The 19,338-nt window shown below is 43.4% G+C and overlaps 1 long non-coding RNA gene across 1 annotated transcript; it reads left to right on the forward strand.

The window, feature by feature from the left end:
* The first annotated feature begins 974 nt into the window (after nt 1-974).
* On the forward strand, nt 975-18,004 carry LOC145539705 (uncharacterized). Its single transcript, XR_014077916.1, has 3 exons — nt 975-1,170; nt 1,315-1,378; nt 17,491-18,004. It is a non-coding gene; the product is annotated as an uncharacterized LOC145539705 (long non-coding RNA).
* Nucleotides 18,005-19,338: the final 1,334 nt, after the last annotated feature.

Genomic DNA, 19,338 nt, shown 5'->3' on the forward strand with positions numbered 1-19,338 from the left:
CCTTATCCATGCTCCCTTAATGTTAGCTGGTTTTAGATGAGGATACCCACTCCTCCACTGATTAGCTCAGTGATTTTTGTCAACAACAAGCAACCTCTCCAAGTCTCAGTTCTAACATGTGCTAAGTGGGACATTCAAACGAGGTATACATTTCCTGTCTTGGTATAGGTCTTGGCTCTGATGGGTGTTCAACCAATAACTAAAGAGATGATTCCATTTTGCTTCACGAAAGTAGCTTGAATATAACCATTTTGTATTCACTTATGTTCATTACGATATTTTCCGTTATAAGTTACAGAAACCCAATTTAAAATTAACCTAAGCATAAATGAACAAACAAAATGAAATTTCACGAGCTGGTCAAGCCCCAAGATGACCTACCTTCAGGTACAGCTGGATTCAGGGGTTCCAACAGTGACGCCAAGGACCAGCCTCTCATTACCCCCTTAGCTCAGTGTCCTTCTGGTTATTGGCTCCAGCCCAAGGACTGACTCTGGTCACCAGATTCACATGTTTTCCAGGTTGTTAACTTCCAATACCCATTTAGCAATCCAGGTAAGACTTTGAGTGGCCTCGCTTTGAAGAGACAACTACACGTGGATCAACCACTGTTGCTAGGGGCCCAGAGCATTGAGATTGGCTACTCTGGAGTCAGATGACCTACCCTGTGGTCAGGAAGGGGATGCTGTGGTCAGGAAGGGGATGCTGGTGGATGTGGAGATTGGTAGCTCTGCTGGGGATGACACAGAATAAAGAAGAGATTTGTCCAAAGTCAGGAGGGGTGCTGGACTGACAGACACAAAGGATATCCACCCCACCTTGACAGCCCTAGAGAACGAAAGTACTTGCTTCTGGTTCTCGCTTAGGTCTCTCTCTGAGTCAGTGCTAGTCCTAGGACAGTTGTTCTAAGGTCATCAAGGTGAATTCTGTCGGTTCAGAGATAAATATAGCTTCCAAGCCAAGTAACATGACTTGCAGAAGAAGGAAGAGTTGCTGCTGAGTTGTGTGAATCTGAACTGTGAGGAGAAGCCCCAGGCTATATCTGTCGCTTTGGCTTAGAACAGATGGGACCCAGGGCAAAATTTCACTCAACCAGCTGGGTTGTGTGGACATCTCATGCTCTGCTTGCTTTTAGGTCAGTGCCATGCACACCAGAATACGTGGAACGTGGTAAGTTTCCTCTGTGTATTTTCAGTTGCCTCCTTTAATTTTTCTTGCCCAAATTTTCCAAAACAATAACAATAGCCAAGCTAATGTCACATGGATGGTTCTTTGGCACTAGATGCTTTGAACTCGCTTGCTCTTTCTTGGCAGATGCTTGTGTACTGTGTTAACTTGAAGTTAAGGAAGTTAGGATTTGCCTTTGCAAACTGGTAAGGTAAGGCAAAGGCCACTTCATTTCTCTCTCTACCCTTGTCAGTCCTCTGTGGTGGTAAGACCCATGGGTCTTCCTTCTCAACTTTCCCCAGTAGTTATTTCATTTGTTTCACAAATACTTGTTGAACACCTGTTTCGTGTAACAATGAGGTGCATACATGCCAGATGTGAGCTGTCCTTCCTCCTCCTCCTCTGCTTCTTCACGTGTCTCCCTGTTCCTACCTTTGCTAACGTGGAAAAGGTCCCCAGCTCCTCTTTACTCAAGGTTTATAATGGGAGATGGAGGAGGGAGATTGCTTTGCATGTCTTGTAGCAAATAATTGACAAATTAGGGCTTCCCTGATGTCTTAGATGGTCAAGAGTCTGCCTGCAATGCAGGAGAGTTGAGTTCAATCCCTGGGTTGGGAAGATCCCCGAGAGAAGGGAATGGCAACCAACTCCAATATTCTTGCCCGGAGAATTCCATGGAAAGAAGAGCCTGGCTACAGTCCATGGGGATCACAAAGATTGAGCAACTTTCACTCACTCATTCTCCTGAAATATTTTTATCCCTCAGCGTTGGTTTTGGGATGTGGTCACGTGCCCCAGTCGTGGGTTGCCTGCTTTCTCTTCCTCAGCCTTGTCCACCCATTTCCTCCCCCATCCCCCTCTCCCAACCCTACTTCCCTTCCCCACCCCTACGTGTTCAGCCTTCTCTCTTCCATGAATAGAACAATTCGCCTCTGCCTCAGCTTTTACCTCCTCTCTTGTATGTGAAGACAGCATTGTGATGCTTAGAAGACCAAAGGAACCTTCAGTTTCCAGGATTTACATGTCTTATAAAGCAATGTTAAAGCTGTTAGTTATCAGGCCCCATTTACAGCCCAAGGGCCATGACAGTATTTCTCAAATGTGAAGTGGGAACAAACCCCAAGATGCTGGTTAAGAATTAAAATTCCTACAGAAAAAAAAAAAAAGAAAAGAAAATTCCAGAGCCTCCTCCAGATAATGGAATCAGAATCTCTTTGGAGAAAAGCAGTGGTTGGTTCTCAGCTCTGTCTGCCTATGCAAGTCACTTAGAGAGCATTATTCAGGTTTCCCTGGTGGCTCAGACAGTAAAGAATCTGCTTGCAATGTAGCAGACCCAGGTTCTATCCCTGGGTCAGGAAGATCCCCTGGAGATGGGAATGGCAGCCCACTCCAGTATTCTTGCCTGGAGAATTCCGTGGACAGAGGAGCGTGGCAGGCTACAGTCCATAGGGTCGCAAAGAGTCAGACACGACTGAGAGACTTTCACTTTCACTCTCAAGGGATTCAAATTTGTAGGCAGGATTTCCAGTTGTTGGAGTAGAGAGGTACCTCCCTTGTTTGTAAACAACTCTAGTGACTCATATGCAGCTGAAGTTTGTATTGCGGGAATTCAGAGGAGAAAAGATAATTTTCCCTGATGAAAAAAACTTCCTAGAGGAGATATGTGCTGTTTGAGGTGGACCTGGGAGAATGGGTGGGCTTTTACTGATTGTGGAAAAAGAGGAGTACAGACAGTTTACGTCACCCCTGCTTAATTTCCAGTTTACTTAAGACAGAACTAATGGCAGCCCAGCTCTAACTATAGATCCAACTCTAAAGTGGTACAGTGATTTGCACAAAAACCTTTATATTGCCACCCTTCCCTTCTCCTCCCTCCCAAGGAGATGAGTAAGCTGTTCACAGATACTAAGGGTCATGGTTTTTCTAAACTTTCTGCCCCACTCATGCTATCAGTAATGAAACTATCCCAGAAATGATAACATTTAAACATTCAAATTCCATCCCCAGATTACCTCTAACATTTGAAAGTAGCACAATGTCTGTTGACAGCCACCTGATTCAATAGAGGTTTAAACAATAAAACCTCTATTTCCTAGGTGGCGAATACCATTGGCTCTCATCAGAAGGTGCTGGGGCGGGAATGTGCTGGAGTGTCAGCTGAGGGCAATAGGATAACAATCAGTCAATATGGAGATGAGTGCTTTCCTCACCTTACTGCCTGTTTAGTTAACCAACACCAGTGAGAGTCTTTATTAAGGGCTGTTAACACTCCAAAATGCTGTTTGTGGAGCCTGCCCGAGTGATAAGTGCCACTGGTATTTACTCTCTTGTTCTCAAGGCTGTTGTAGAAGCCTAAAACACAGTTCTGAAGTGGTTCGCTTTCCATGAACAAACTATTCAGTTCTACAAATAAGCCAATGGCTTGGGAACAGAATCAATAATACACACACACACACACACACACACACACACACACAAAGTCCACAAGTGTTTGTTGGCTGGTAATGGATTTACTTACTTGTAACCACAAACACACACAATCACACAAAATCCCCACCCCCACGCACATTGTCTGTATGTCAGAATACACTCTTACGGTCAGTGTTCGCTTAGTCCCAGCTCCGAGTTTATAATTCAAGTGCTTTATTTCCCAACAGTGTGAGTGAATAGCGTATGTCTGTGTTCAACAAGGAAAGGAAATACCAGGATTGCAGGAGACATGAAACGAATAAGAGTTTGCTGACTCCAAACACATGTCCTCTTAGTACGAGCAAAGGCTGGCTTTCCTGGAAAACTGGCTTCCTTCAGAACTCTTGTCCACTCTGACTCCAAATGTGGACACCTGTGGAATTTGCCAGTTATTGGGTTGAGGGGACCCCTCCCCTGGTGAAGTAGAAAAGCAACAAACAAAAGTTTCCTCTGTGTCTGTGAGCTGCCCGCCTACCTCTGCCATGACACCAACCACATCCTCATGCCTTAACATTAACAAGTTGTCCGTAGTCCCTTGTGGGATTCTAAGACTCAACCAATAGACTCATGCATGTTTTGAGAGCCCCAAAATCAAAACTGGAGAGGTGACTTTAGGAGATGGTAATTAACAGTCATATGATTTACTGTCCAAACCAGAACCTTTTGAATGAAAGGGTGTGCTATTAGTCATGATTCCAGGACTACAGGTGTTGCGTGGAACATCTGGTCTTCTCAATATTTTTTGAGCCCCTGTTAGTAATTTAACTCATCCTTTAATACAGTCTTCCCTTGAATCCTCATAATAACTGTATTGACTAGACAGTGTTCCCATTTTACAGATGATGAGGTTTCAAGCAGTAACTCATGTACAATGACTCCTCTATAGTTGTGCCCTGGTAAGAGCAGGCATGAGTAGGAATTTGGACAGAAGTCTTATTCCAAAATGGATGCACCTCGCACTATACTGTGTGGTTTCTTATCCTATAATTCAGTGACTATTTTTTTCTTTTTTCTAAAAAAACCTAGGTTCTCAGGAGACTAAGTTGCTAGTTAGCTACCAATATACTCCTGAAGGCAAGGGGAAGACCATCAAAAGAGCAACTCTATCTTCATGTTTAAGATATTGGCCAACTGGATGAAACTTCATTTAATGGGAGGAAGGGGATTTCTACTACTTGAAATTAAAAAAAAAATAGGAAGAAAGATCAAAGAAGAAAAAGGAGAAGAAGGGAAAGGAGAAGAGGAAGATGGGAAGAGAGGAAGAGAAGGAAGGAAGAAAGGAAAATAGGAAGGAAACGAGAGAGGCAGGGAGAGAAGATCACTGTTACACTTTAAGCCCCTGAGTTTGAAACTGCAAAGTGGAGTCCCAGAGAGAGTCCCATATCCAATGTCACACAGCAAATCAAACAGAGAGGAAACAATGATCTGAAAAGACGAGTCTTTTGATTTTCAATCCACGTTCTTTTTTGCCACACTTTCCTGGGTAGCAAACATTATGTTGAGAGGAAGTATTGCCAGTTGGAACTATTTTCTTATTTCACCTCATTTTGACACTGCAGTGAATTGCTGGTCCTTAGGGAAGCTTTTCTTTAGAAAGAGGGATTAAGCTACTTTTAAATATTGAGCAGGAAAAGCTGTCACAGATTTCAGATATACGATGGAAGAGATTTTAAATAGAGACAAGTGTGTGCATGTTGAATTTTGTTGTCTTTCTTAGCAGAAAGACACGTTGTGTTCTTGAAATGCCTTCCTTTTTTCATCACCATAGTCCTGGACTGTTTGAAGAAAACTAAATGGTAGTTTCAGGTTGGAAAGTGGAGAAAGTTACACTGAGCTCTCAGTCAAGTTGGATCAGGAGACTGGAGTGGGAAAGGGGGCCATAGTCAGCTGTAGAGTATGGGGTGAGGGAATTGACAAAAGTGAGAACGCAACAGGGGCTTAAGGAGTCATTCCCTCCTTCCTCAGCCTCCTACAAAGGACTGCCTAGTGGCAGATTAACCCAAGGGAGAGAGTCTTCTAAGAGTAGAGTCATTCTGGGGGGACAAGGAGGAATCTCTCAATAGAAAAATCTTTGGGCTCCACCCCAACTTCCTTGGAAACCCTCCACCTTACTCTGCTTCCACATTTATGAAGGACCTACTATGTCCTGGGGACTCTTCCAAGCACTTTACACAGGTTAATTCACTTAATCTTCACTGTGAGGTTGACACTGTTTTCATTCTAAAGGTCAAATAGCTAATAAGTGCTGGAGCTGGAATTCAGACTGAAGAGATTCAGTTTCAAGCCTATGTCCTCAACCACATGTCACACTAGCTCTGAAATTTCCAGGCATCATCTGGAGTAATGCTGGGGGCTCAGGCCACCCACAACCCTGCAGTGTGATGCTCCTTAGTAGTGAGATGAGGCCGGAGGGTTGGGCAGCAGGCATTTCCTTTTCTTCTTTGACATGGTTTTCCTTAATCTTTGCTCCTGAGGCTTGACCACAGTGTGTTTGGGAAGTGGAAAGACAAGGAGTTTTCACAGGGGCTGCCAGTAAGCCCGTCCTCCAGAAGATCCCTCCAGACTCTTCCATGTACTCTGCAGTTTGAGTTAGAGGGTCAGAATACCTGGTGCCTGAGTTCTTCTGTCCATGAGCTTTGAGCCCTGTGGGTGATGCTCTTCTCTGGGCTGAATCTCAGTAGGGTGTTCTAAACACTGACTTCCTGAGTAAGCTTGGTTAAACTTTCTAAACCAGAAACATGATAACTTAAAAATCCTCTGGTTTTAGTCTTCTACAACCATGTATTCTAGGAAATTTGGGAGCCAGTGTTTCAAGAAAGATAGCTCAAAAGAGGAACAGATGTGAGTAGAAGGAAGATCATGAACAAAGAAGTATAGAGTCGGAAGGGGAGAAAAGACAATTAGGTGTTTCTCCCCAAAAGACTATCCCTGTTAAAACTATGTATTGAGTGACTTGATGAACACATGATTTCATACAGCTCTTTGGAACCCATCTGTTGCCTAAACTCATGAAGAAAGAGAAAATGTGTGTGCATATTATACTGTTTCGCCCCAGTGAAGCTTGACTGGCTCTTTGGGTGCTCCTTAAGTAAGCTTGCCCTTCATACATGGTTCTACCTGTGACTGGGAGTCCCAGATCCTTTTCCTCCCCAGGGATTGCTCCCTCAGTCTTGCTGTGATTGACTTACAGGGATAGTAAACAGAGCCCACACTTTCAGATGGAGACTGAGCATTCTACAGTAAGTTCAAGTCATTAAAAACTGCTTTAAATATCCAGAATTACTGCAAGAGGGTTATACAGAGAAAAGAAATGAGTTCTGTTCTCTGTTGCTTTATGGCCAAATGGTTTCTCATTATTGCCCATAAAATAAAAGCAATTATGTATTTATACACACACACACACACATATATATATATACACACACATAATATATGCAGGGCTTCCCAGGTGGCTCAGCAGGTAAAGAATCTGCCTACAATGCAGGAGACGTGGGTTCGATCCCTGGGTCGGGAAGATCCCTAGAGGAGGGCACGATAACCCACTCCAGTATTCTTGCCTGGAGAATCCCATGGACAGAGGAGCCTTGCAGGCTACAGTTCATAGTGTCTCAAAGAATTGGACATGTCTGAAGTAACTGAGCATGCATGCACACGTTACATGTATATATTTAATTTCCACGACGGCTCCAGGAAAATGTTGCAAGACCATGTGGACTACATGGAAAACACTAGATTTGAAATCTGAGGACCTGGATTTGATTTTACTCCTTATAAATTACTAGGTCTTGGTTTCTTCCTCTATAAAAAGGATTATACCTACCTCACAGGATTGTTATAAAAATTAAGTGAGATAATGCACGTGGTAATATGCTATAAAATAATCTGTTATTAGACGTGAAAGAATTTGGTGTTTTTTAACAGAGAAATTGAGCCATGTGACAAATATTATATTCCAGACAGTGTAAGCACACATCCTGAAAACAGACCTAAGCATCCACATTTATAGGCACACAATGCTACACAGCAGTGGAGCCTTGTGACAGCCTGCAAAGGCATCTTTCAAGGTCAAAAAGTCAAAGCTGACGACAAGGATCAGGGATGGGCTGTTTCTTTCTCAAGCACAGTACAGGCAGCATCTCTTGAAAGGAGGGCTGTGTTCCTTCCACCAAATTGTGATTAAGGACAAGCAATAAGAGTGCCCTGATATTTGGACAGGATTTTTTTACAAGGTGAGTCAGGGAGTCGAGTTCTGCTCATCCTGTAGCCATTCAGTCACTAAGTCATGTCCAACTCTTTGTGAGTCCATGAATTGCAGTACTCCAGGCTTCCCTGTCCCTCACTATCCCCTGAAGTTTGCTCAAATTCATGTCCATTGAGTCGGTGATGCCGTTCAACCATCTCATCCTCTGTTGCCCTCTTCTCCTCCTGCCCTCAATCTTTCCCAGCATCAGGGTCTTTTCCAATGAGTTGGCTCTTTGCATCAGGTGTCTGAAGTATTGGAAGCTTCAGCTTCACAATCAGTCCCTCCAATGAATATTTAGGATTGATTTCCTTTAGGATTGACTGGTTTAATCTCCTTGCTGTCCAAGGGACTCTCAAGAGTCTTCTCCAACACCACAGTTTGAAAGCATCAATTCTTCAGCGCTCAGCCTTCTTTATTGTCCAACTCTTACATCCATATATGACTACTGGAAAAACCATAGCTTTGACTATACAGACATTTGTCAGCGAAGTGATGTCTCTGCTTTTTAATATGCTGCCCATTCTCCTCCAAGCTTTACTTATTTATTTTTAGTGATTTCACATTACTTGTTTTCTGTTTGTTTGCTGTTGTTATTTTTTGTCAGACCACTGGTTGTGGGATGGTAGTTCCCTGGCCAGGGATTGAACCTGTGTCCTTGGCAGTGAAATCACAGAGTTCTAACCACTGGACTGCCATGGAATTCTCCTACTCCAAATTTTAAATCACTGATTAATACCTTTGTTTCCAATGAAGCTATTGGTCCATGGAAGATGCACTAGCTCCCTTCTTGAAATGAAAATCTCAGTGTTGCAGAGAAAGTTCACTGAAATGGTACATCCATGTACCATCCACATATCATCCCAATAATAGCAGGATACTATTTTCAAGTGTGGATGATTTATCTGATGTTCCTCTGATACTGGGGCTATGGCAATCCAACATCTTGTGCCATTGGTCTTTGGGGCCAGGGGTCAGATTTTATCTTTTCAAGGAAACCAGAACTCTTAGAAGCTAGAGAGAGGGTTTTCCTTAGTTCATTTGTGTGATCAAGGGGAGAGACTAAAGGCTCCTCCTTTTAGGAATTTCGATCCCTAGAGCTCTGGGACCCGCAGAGGGAAGGAGAGGAAGGACTAGAGGGCTGCTTGCTGCTGTTCTGTAGCCCAAGGTTTTTTGTTTTTTTTTTTTAGCATTTATTTATTTATTTTATTTTTGGCTGTACTGGGTCTTTGTTGTTGCATGGGCTTTCCTCTAGGTGTGGCCGGTGGGAGCTACCCTTCTTTGTGGTGCACAGTCTTCTCATTGCATGAGCTCCAGAGCAGTCAGGCTTCAGTAGCTCTGGCACGTGCACTCAATGGTTGCGGCTCCTAGGCTCTGGAGCAAAGGCTCAGTAGTTGTGGTGCACAAACTTAGTTGTTTCACAGCATGTGAGATCTTCCCGGACTATGGATTAAACCCGTGTCTCCTGCATTGGCAGGTGGATTCTTTACCACTGAGGCACCAGGGGAGCCCCGGAGCCCAAGTCTCACTGCTCCTACTTGCAATGTGTCCCAAAGGCAGAGGAGAGGGTTGTTTCACCCGGGGTTTTGCAGACTCTGTGCTCTGCAAGGGGAGTATTACACCATCAAGTCTGTCTTATAAATCCATGCTTCCTCCAAGCTCAGTAGAGGAGGTACCCATTAAATATTGAATGATTGAAGGAATGAATGGAAGAAAGCCTTTCTGAATAGTCCTTAAAGCCAACATCTGGTGAGCAGGGGTAAGGAATACAAGGCACTTTGATTATTAGGAATGTGAGCTGTGTTTGCACGTGTGTTACTTCATTCCACCTTGAGTCAACAAGAGAGGGGATGGAGAGAGGAGGAGAATTGCATGTGATTCCTGTGGAATGGAAATTGAGAATCAGTGATCAAGCTTCTTGCTCAATGTTATAAAGAAGCAGTTCTCAGGTTCAAACCTAGGTCAGCCAGCACTTCCTCCACTCTGCTGCGCTGATCAATGCCCATGGCATAGAAGTCAAGAGGTCTGCATTCATGACGACAGGAGGTGAGGTGGCATGAAACTAGACACCCAGCAGAAGGGCAGTCATGGCATTTTCTTGTTGCTTTAAAATCTAGATTCGTTTGTCTTGAGATATGGGATTTTCTTTTATTTTCTTTTTTTGTGTGAAACTTTTGCACCCTCGGATTAAATCTGAATAAGTAAAATACTAACATACTTGTGGCAAATCAATGTTTTTTTCAAAATTCCTTCTCATAAGTTCATTCATTCAGCAAATATTTATTGAATGACAATTCTGCTTGATGCTTTTTTCAGCCCCAAGAATAAAACTGGGAAGAGTCCTGCTTGCCTCTGAGAGACGGAGGAAGAGACACTAGCCCACCAGATAAAGGGATATTTGAACAAAATCCTGCATGAGTGAGCAAATGAGATGTGGATTTCTGGGTGAAGGACAGTTCAGAGAGAGGAACTGGTGCCAGACCCTGAGGTGGGAGCACACCTAGATGTTCAAGGAAGAACAAAGAAATCAGTGATTGAAGGCAGGACCAGATTGAAGGAGGACCAGAGAGGAGAAGGCCTCACCGGAGGTTGTGAGATTGTGCGTTAAAGCATCTAATGCAAGGCCTGGTACACAGCAGGTGCTCAATAAATGAGAGCCATGATTATTATGCTTGTTATTCCTGTTCTTATCTTGGAGACACCAGGCACCTAGCTTCCGGAGCCCGGGAGCGCTGGTTCACTTTTGCATCCTAGAGACCAGACTAGAACTCTGCATCTCCTGCAGTCAATAAATACTCATTGAGTGAAAGAATGACGTTCAGTCTTCTTTCATCTTCACTTGCTCCAAGGACAAGCAGGGGTAAATGCCTGGATGGACTGATAAACCATAAAGACAAATTAATACTGAACAATACTTGTTAAGTATCCCTACAGAAGGGACATTATTTCCTCTAACAGCTTCGAAGTTTCTATTTCCGTTAAGAGGTGGGAGGTGGAATAGAGAGATTTTTTTTTTTTTCTCTCTTCCAGGCCCCTTGTTGAAGGCAGTTCTGTGATAGGGTTTCTTTATAATTGGGCAAGGGGGTGTCTGGGTCAAAGTGACAGCCAACGTGTGCTGCTATTACAACATATTACATAAATAACTCTATATAATTGCTACCATCCATCAATTTAGGGAGATCAGTGGTGAGAGACGCTGCCAGTTTCTTGGAATGAAACCTAAAGCTCCAAATAGCTCATTCCGTCACACGCACTAATCAATGCCAGTTTTTTTTAACGGAGGGTAAAATTGGTCTGTTCACCAATTCAGCCTTGAGAAGGATTCCCCTGTGTATGTTTCGTATGAATTTGCAAGACTGCCCAACGCTCACTTAAAATGCTTTTTTCTTTTTTCTTTTTCTCAGCTCTCACCAAACTCTTCTGTATCATAATATTACTTTGTACTCTGCCTTCCCCTATGCTGTAACTTGAAGCCTCTGCTGAGTTGGCTGAGGAGAGTCAGCTTTCGGATGGATTCAGGTTAATCTGACCACTATAGGCTGCAGGACAGAACATCCTGGCTACTATGCAGATCTGAGGAGTTCTAAATGTCCAGCGTCTCTGTACACATGGGTCAGGTTAACCCAATTCGTTCTCAATTCCTTGTTTCCTTCTGGGTTGGCAGAAGAGTGACCATGATTTCTAAAAACAAACAAATGGAAAAAACTTGCATTAGACCTGTGTCATTCAAAAAGTGTGAATTTGAAAATAGAAAGGGTTTTCAGTGGTCCCATCCTATAGTCTTAAAAAAATTTTAACCATGTTTTAGATTAAAGTATAGTTAATTCAGAATGTTGTTAGTTTCAGATCTACTTAGTGTTCATCTGAACACCAGTTCAGGAGCATAGTTCCCTGTGTTATATAGTAGGTCCTTGTTGTTTGTCCATTTTATGTATAGTAGTGTGTATATGTTAATTCCAAACCCCCAATTTATCCCTTCCCCACCTTTCCCCTTTGGCAACCATAAGTTTGTTTTCTATGTCTGTGAATCTATTTCTGTTTTGTTAATAAGTTCATTTATATCATTTTTTTAGATTTCACATATAATTGATATCATATATTTGCATTTCTCTGACTTACTTCACTTAGTATGATAATCTTTAGGTCCATCCATGTTTCCACAAATTGCATTATTTCATATTTTTTTATGGCTGAGTATTTTTCTTTGCAAATATATCATTATTTCATCGTATATATATCACATCTTCTTTATCCATTCATTTGTTGGGCCCCTTCTTACTCTTGAACCCAGTCAATATCATACACTAGGCTGTAAGTATACCCTGGGGCAAGGGCTGTTTATTACATCCTGTTTCCCCAGAGCCTAGGACAGTGTGTCTGGGACAAAGTGACAGAATAATTTTATTAAACTGATACTGAAGTAATGAAGTCACATTCTCATATACACATAATGAAATCTAATTGGAAGTTTCAACAAAGGCTCTTCTGAGCAGAGATAGTCAACAGCTGAGGCTTCCCAGGTAGCGCAAGTGACAAAGAACCTGCCAAAATAAGAGATGCAGGTTCGATCTCTGGGTTGGAAAGATCCCCTGGCCTGGCAACCCACTCCAATATTCATGCCTGGCGAGTCTCATGGACAGAGGAACCTGGCAGGACTACAGTCCATGGGGTCACAAAGAGTTGGACACAACTGAAGCATCTTAGCACGTATGCACAGTCAACAACTTGCTTTTCAGTAACGCTGAGAAAGTCTGCAAGCTCCTGGAACGTGAGCACCTTGTTTAATTTCCATGTGCATGGACCACAGGCTCTTATGGGGGGTTGTGATGGTGGGGTAGGGGATGTACTCAACAAGTGTGTGGTACAGACACAGCCAAGAACTTTCCACCCTCAGCACCTACCTAATCTGGCTTTATTTCTCCATGAGAAGTTTGCCCCTTTTGAAAAAAAACCCTTTGTCAGAAGGCCATTTAGGTGGGGATCCTATATGAGGACAGGACGGGGCGCCTCTGAAGTCCCTTTGGCTTCACACTCCCTGCTCTGTCTAGGTCACCCAGACACATTTGTCTGAATGAATGCTTGATGTTCTTCAGGATGTTGTAGCCTATTATATTAGTCACAAGTACTTTTGTGGATAATTAGTAGGAAATGAAAGGATTCAAGGATGATTTGGTGCTTCCAGAAATCCTTAGAAGTTCTTTAAGAGGGAAAAATAAGCAAGTCTTGCTAAAAACCCTCAAGCCAAGTGGCATTGTTCTTCTTCATGGAAAATTACTACTTAGAAACAATGCTATGAAATGCGTCATCCTTTTGGGGTCAATGACATTTAAATTTTCTTGGGCTAAACAAGATCTGGCCAGTGATAATTTTACCTTTTCTAGGTGTTGGTGTAAAGGGATGGTGACATCAGGACCTTTTTCTTCCTGGCAGATGGCATACCAAAATGGTAATAGGAATGAGATTGCCTCCTATTTGAATAGCACTCCTCATTTTCATGGCTTCCCAGGTGGCACTAGTGGTAAAGAATCTGTGTGTCAATGCAGGGGACTTAAGAGATGCCGGTTCAATCCCTGTGTGGGGAAGATCCTCTGGAGGAAGGCATGGCAACCCACTCCAGTATTCTTCCCTGGAGAATCCCATGGACAGGGAAGCCTAGCAGCCTAAAGTCCATGAGGTCACAAAGAGTTGGACACGACCGAAGTAACATAGTATGGCACTACATTTTCATAAACTTCATTCATTTACAGTATTATTTGATCTTCAAAACCAGCTTGTGAGGATGGTAAGGCAGGAATTAGCTGATGAAAGTGGGGAAGGTGGATAATGATGTACTTGGGGTCTCCCAGTTAGAGGGCAACACAGGAGCTCAGGTCTCCCAGTTCCTTGGAAGCCCCATTTCCACTAGGAGAAGGTCCATGAAGAGGGGAAGAGCCCCTCTCCCCAATTTTAATTTCTGTTGCAGTGGTTGATTAAGCCTTCAGAGAGATTCCCTTTGTTTCTACTCCTAGGAGTCTGCGGTGCTGTTTGCCTAACACAGACATGAACAAAACAAAGCAAAAACCAAACACATACAAAAGCAAACAACATTCTGACCAACCTTGTCAGGTGTGTTGGCTTTGGAGCCGGTGGCACAGTGCACTGGACTTCCTTGTTCTTGCCAATTTCCCCCAAAGCACTGTTCACCTCCTGTTTGCCCTTAGCTGGTCATCTGCTGCCACTTTCCAATGGGGGTACTTCTGCCCTTTGGGTTGCCATCCGCAGATCTGGCTTTGGAGCCCCTTTATTTTCTGATCTGCTGACGTTGTCCTTGAAGACATCCCTCTTTCTCTGCCGAGTCTGTCACTCTCTGCCTGTCCCCCACTGTCCCTGCTCCATACATAGGCCTGCAGCATCTCATCTGATGACTCGTTCTCTTCCCTCCTCCTCCACAGTCCATCTTCTCAATGCCCCAACATCCTCTTAAACCTGGGTCTATTTACTGATCCCCATCAGGGAAAGTCAAACTCAATGCAGTTTGGCATGGGGGCCCTTGGTGACCCAGTCCCAACCAGCCACCTTCACCCCTGTGAATCATTCACGATGGCCTTGAATGAGCCTTAGGCTCCAGCCACATTCTCCTGGGCACTGCCTTGTTATCTTAACAACTATTTGACCGGACATGAATTAATAATCCATATTAATTAACATGCCTTTCTTTACCTGAACATTACTGATATTTATTTACATAACAAATTGCAGGCCACAGGCATTAGTTTCTGCAAAAATCCACCAATCAATAAAGTGTTTATTGTACTCTTCCACCTTCAAGACTTGGCTCATAAATTTCCAAGCATAGAAATCTAATTTGTCAATTTTCAAGGGTTAATGCAAGTGCTGTTACCTCCAAGAAAGCTTCCAATCTCAGTTCCTCTAGAAAGTGGGCCTCACCAACCAGCAACAGTTGGTGCCAAGGCCTTGCTTGTTTGCATTATTGCTCATCTATCTACCTCACTAGGCTGTGATTTCCCTGTAACTCAGACTAGACCTTCAGTTCAGTTCAGTCACTCAGTCGTGTCCGACTCTTTGAGACCCCATGAATCGCAGCATGCCGGGCCTCCCTGTCCATCACCAACTCCCGGAGTTTACCCAAGCCCATGTCCATCGAGTCAGTGATGCCATCCAACCATCTCATCCTCTGTCGTCCCCTTCTTCTCCTGCCCCCAATCCTTCCCAGCATCAGGGTCTTTTCCAAGGAGTCAACTCTTCACATGAGGTGGCCAAAGTATTGGAGTTTCAGCTTCAACATCAGTCCTTCCAATGAACACCCAGGACTGATCTCCTTTAAGATGGACTGGTTGGATCGCCTTGCAGTCATCCTCATGTTCTCTGCATCTAGTGTAAAATAGGCACTCACAAGTTTTCACTGAGGACTTCCCTGGTGGTGAAGGGGATAAGAATCTGCCTGCCAGAAATGCGTTCGATCCCTGGTCCAAGAAGATCCCACAGGCCTTGGAGCAGCTAAGGCCATGAGCCACAACTACCGAAGCCCATGCACCTAGAGCCTGTGCTCTGCAACAAGAGAGGCCACCACAACAAAGAGTAGCCCCCGCTCGCCCCAACTAGAGAAAGCTGGAGCACAGCAACCAAGATCCAGCACATTCAAAATAAATAAATAAACAAAATTTTTAAAAATTTTCTTAAAAAAAAGTTTTCATTGAATTGACTCCAGCACCATGTGAATTATATCTAAATGCCTCAAATATCTCTCTCCTCTTCTCCAGGGCATGGTTATCAAATACTGGAATATCCAGAGCAGTCCAGTTGATACTTATCTACCAGGGTAGCAAGAAGACAAAGCAAAAATAAAAAGGGTACTGAACTTGCAGTTCCTGCCCTTTGTGGACCCTCGAATTCTGGGCTCACATAAGGGCCCTGGAACACTGGTGGGAGGAAAAATGGGCTAACTTGAAGGCGCTTCCTAAATACACATACTGTTGGCAGCATATCTTTGTCAGAAAGGAAAGAGGTAGGGCTCTGAGACTAGAAGTCTCTCTTCTTGTCCTATTTTGTCCCTTGGGCAACACTCTGGGCAAGTACACTGGCTCCTCTGAGTTTTGGGGTTAATTGTGGCTTTTTCATAGACTTATTGTGAAGGTGGTCCTTAAAAGCCCTGGGCCTTGAAGACATGGAGACACTGAAAATGTGTAAGAGGGAAAATGATAAGTTGGTCCCAGGAAGATCAGACACTTTGAAAGAATATTTACCCAAAAGTAAGAATCTATGTTTTACAGAAGACTTGTAAATGAATGCTTTCAACAGCTTTGTTTATAGCAGCTCAGAGCTGGCAAGAACCCAAAAGTCCATCAACAGAAGAATGGATGAACAATGTATGGTATCTTCATTCAATGGAATACTGCTCAGTGATAAAAAAAAGAGTAAATGACTGACATATAAAATAAGGATTAATCTCAAAAACATGATGAATGAAAGAAGCTAGAAAAAAAGAAAGCAATACTGTGTGATTCCATTTATATGAAATTGAAGATCACAAGTTGAATCTTTGGTGAGAGATATTGGCAATGGTGCCTACGAAGGCAGAGATTCCTTCATAGAGATGCCTATGAAGGGGAAGAGGCATGAGGAAATGTTCCAGGCTATTGGTAATGTTCTGAATCTTGATTGATGTCTTTATTTCATGAGCGTCTGCATTGTTAAAAACTCATCAGATGGCTCAGTGGTAAAGAACCCGCCTACCAATGCAGGAGACACAGGAGAAGGGAATTTGATCCCTGGGTCAGGAAGATCCCCTGGAGAAGGAAATGGCAACCCACTCCAGTATCCTTGCTGGGAAATTCCATGGACAGAGGAGCCCCGGGGGCTACAGTCCATGGAGTCACAAAGAGTCGGACAGAAATGAGCACACATTCTCTTTCTTTTCTCCATTTAATGATACACTTAAGATCTGTGCAGTTCAGTTATGTAAATGTTTGTCAATTTAAAAAATATTGAGAAAAGTTGTGCAGAATCATTTAAGACTAGGCTTGGAAATAAGCTTGCAGTATGGCGAATCCATGATCTTGACAGTCAGTGGGGCCCCAGAGGCGACTTCTAGTAATGTCAAGGGAGATTTCCAAGAGGAGGAGGTATTTGGGGATGAGTTATGAAAAAATAGGTAGGAATCCACCAGATGGGCCAGGAAGTAGAGTTTATTTCAGGAAGAGGGAAAGGAGAACAAAGGATACAAGTTGGAAAGAGGAGGGAGGATGTGCAGGGGGTACTGAGGAAGTGTGGGTGACCAAGGGGATGGCAGTTTCAAGTACCCAACAAGGCAGAGGGATATGTAGGGCCAGGTGTCTGGAGACAGAAATTGGAGAGAGTGGTCAGCATAAAAGGAGTAGGTAAACTTTTGGAAATGGATGAGCTGACTCAGAAAGTTAGAACAACATATCCTATGTGGTGCGAAGATGAGCTAGGCTCTTGCTCATACCAACAAGGTGACTTGACAGCTTGGCTGGCTTGTCCAGTGGCTTTATTTGTGTGAGCCTCAGAGGATGTCGCTTCTATAAAGCTGAAGGTGGACATGAAGTTGGTTTCACATGCAGACTGATGGAATCAGTGATCTTTCTTTCTTTCAGGAAGTGTCCAGGGAAAGCAAACATAGTGACATTTCTCTTGGAGCTGCGTGATGTTGTCACCTGCAGTGATGGAACTTCAAATACTGGGTTCTATAGGCTGAGTAGAACAAGACTATCTCTCAGTTTATGAGTAAAGAAGACCCAGGGAAGGAAGAACATCCTAAGATGACCAGACTCATGTGGCTTTGCGCCTCTCAATGACTGCTACCTAACCTCTCTATGCCTCAATGCTTTATTTGTAGACAGAGAATTGTACTATTTATAACTATACCACAGGGTTGTTATGAAGATTCAATCAGTTATATTTACAAAGGACCCAGAGTGGCTCTTGGCACATGATGATATAAATGTTTTTCAAATAAATCTATGTAAATTGTGAAATAAAAGGAAGGGTTGTCAATGAAAAGAGCTATAAAAAGAACTTGCAAAGTGTTCTGGTGGTTTACTGGTAGAAGAAAATTTCCAAAGGAAGATCAAATTAACTTTTAAAATAAAGTTGTCTTTTAGACTTACATGAAAATTGTGAAAGTAGTACAGAGAGTTCCTTGTCAAAATAACTTTAAGAAACACATGCCCAGGGACTTTCCTTGTAGTCCAGTGGCTAAGAATCTGTGCTCCCAATGCAGGGGGCCTGAGTTCAATCTCTGGTCAGGGAACTAGATCCCACAAGCCAAAACTAAGAGTTTGCATGCTGCAACAAAGATCAAAGATCCTGCATGCCACAACTAAGACCCAGTGAGCTAAATAAATAAACAAAATAAATACGAAAAAAAAAATTTTTTAAATATGTACCCAGCACTAGCCATGTACAAAGTGCTAAATTTGGCTCATGGGTGGGGATGGGGTGGGGGTGAGGTGGGGAAGGGACAGGAACCAGAGCAATGGCTCACCTTATACCTGTCAGTCAGAGAGAAAAGATGCACTTATGTTTATGTTGTTGTTTAGTCACTAAGTCGTGTCCAACTCTTTGTGGCCCCATGGACTGTAACCCACCAGGCTCCTCTGCCATGGGATTTCCCAGGCAAGAATACTGGAGTGGGTTGCCATTTCCTTCTTCAAGAGACCTTCCCAACCCAGGGATTGAACCCACATCTCCTGCATTGTTAGGTAGATTCTTTACCACTGAGCCACTAGGGATGAATTTATGTTCATACATTTAGCCAGTGACTATTGAGAGCCTACTAAGTGGTCAGCACCATGATAGGTACTGAGGATCTGGTGGCAAATTCCTGCATCCAGCAAAGACTACTGGGCACCTGCTGTGTTCCTGGAACTTAGCAGTCACTAGGGCCACAACAGTGAAACTTACTGTTCATGTAGGCTGCTATTATAAGAAACAGAAAGAGATACGCAGGTCAAGTGCTATGTGAGCCTCAAGCAAGGAGAAGGATGGGGCAGCCTTTGACAGGTTGATAGACGGATAATTAGGGAATCTAGCCTCCCTCCAACAAAGGCTTTTGGGAAAGATATGCAGCCTTAAAAAGGCTTGAGACCTTGTACCTGAACCGGATCCCATGGTGACATCATGTTATTGACCAGGGAGTAAAGACATCAAATCAATTTATTTCTCAGCACCTGCATTTCAGAGAGAAAGGGTTGAGACTGAGAGGAGAATGGGCGTGTGTAGGAGGAAGAGAATATGAGAGGGAGATTGGGGGTGGTTGGTGGAGGGAGAGAGAGGAAGGAGAGAGAAGGGAAAAGGAAAATTACGTTTTCTCTTCTTTTTAGACAGAAGCAATGTCTGGAGGATTTCTAGAAGCCTGGTCCAGGCCTTAAACATTTCATGACTCAGATCCTCTATGGCTGTTGATTTCCAAGTTCTTCCTACAAGAACACAGGGTATTGTTC

Source organism: Giraffa tippelskirchi, chromosome 1 (genome assembly GCF_054371585.1).
Source record: "Giraffa tippelskirchi isolate mGirTip1 chromosome 1, T2T-mGirTip1v1.2.pri, whole genome shotgun sequence".
Lineage (NCBI taxonomy): Eukaryota > Metazoa > Chordata > Mammalia > Artiodactyla > Giraffidae > Giraffa > Giraffa tippelskirchi.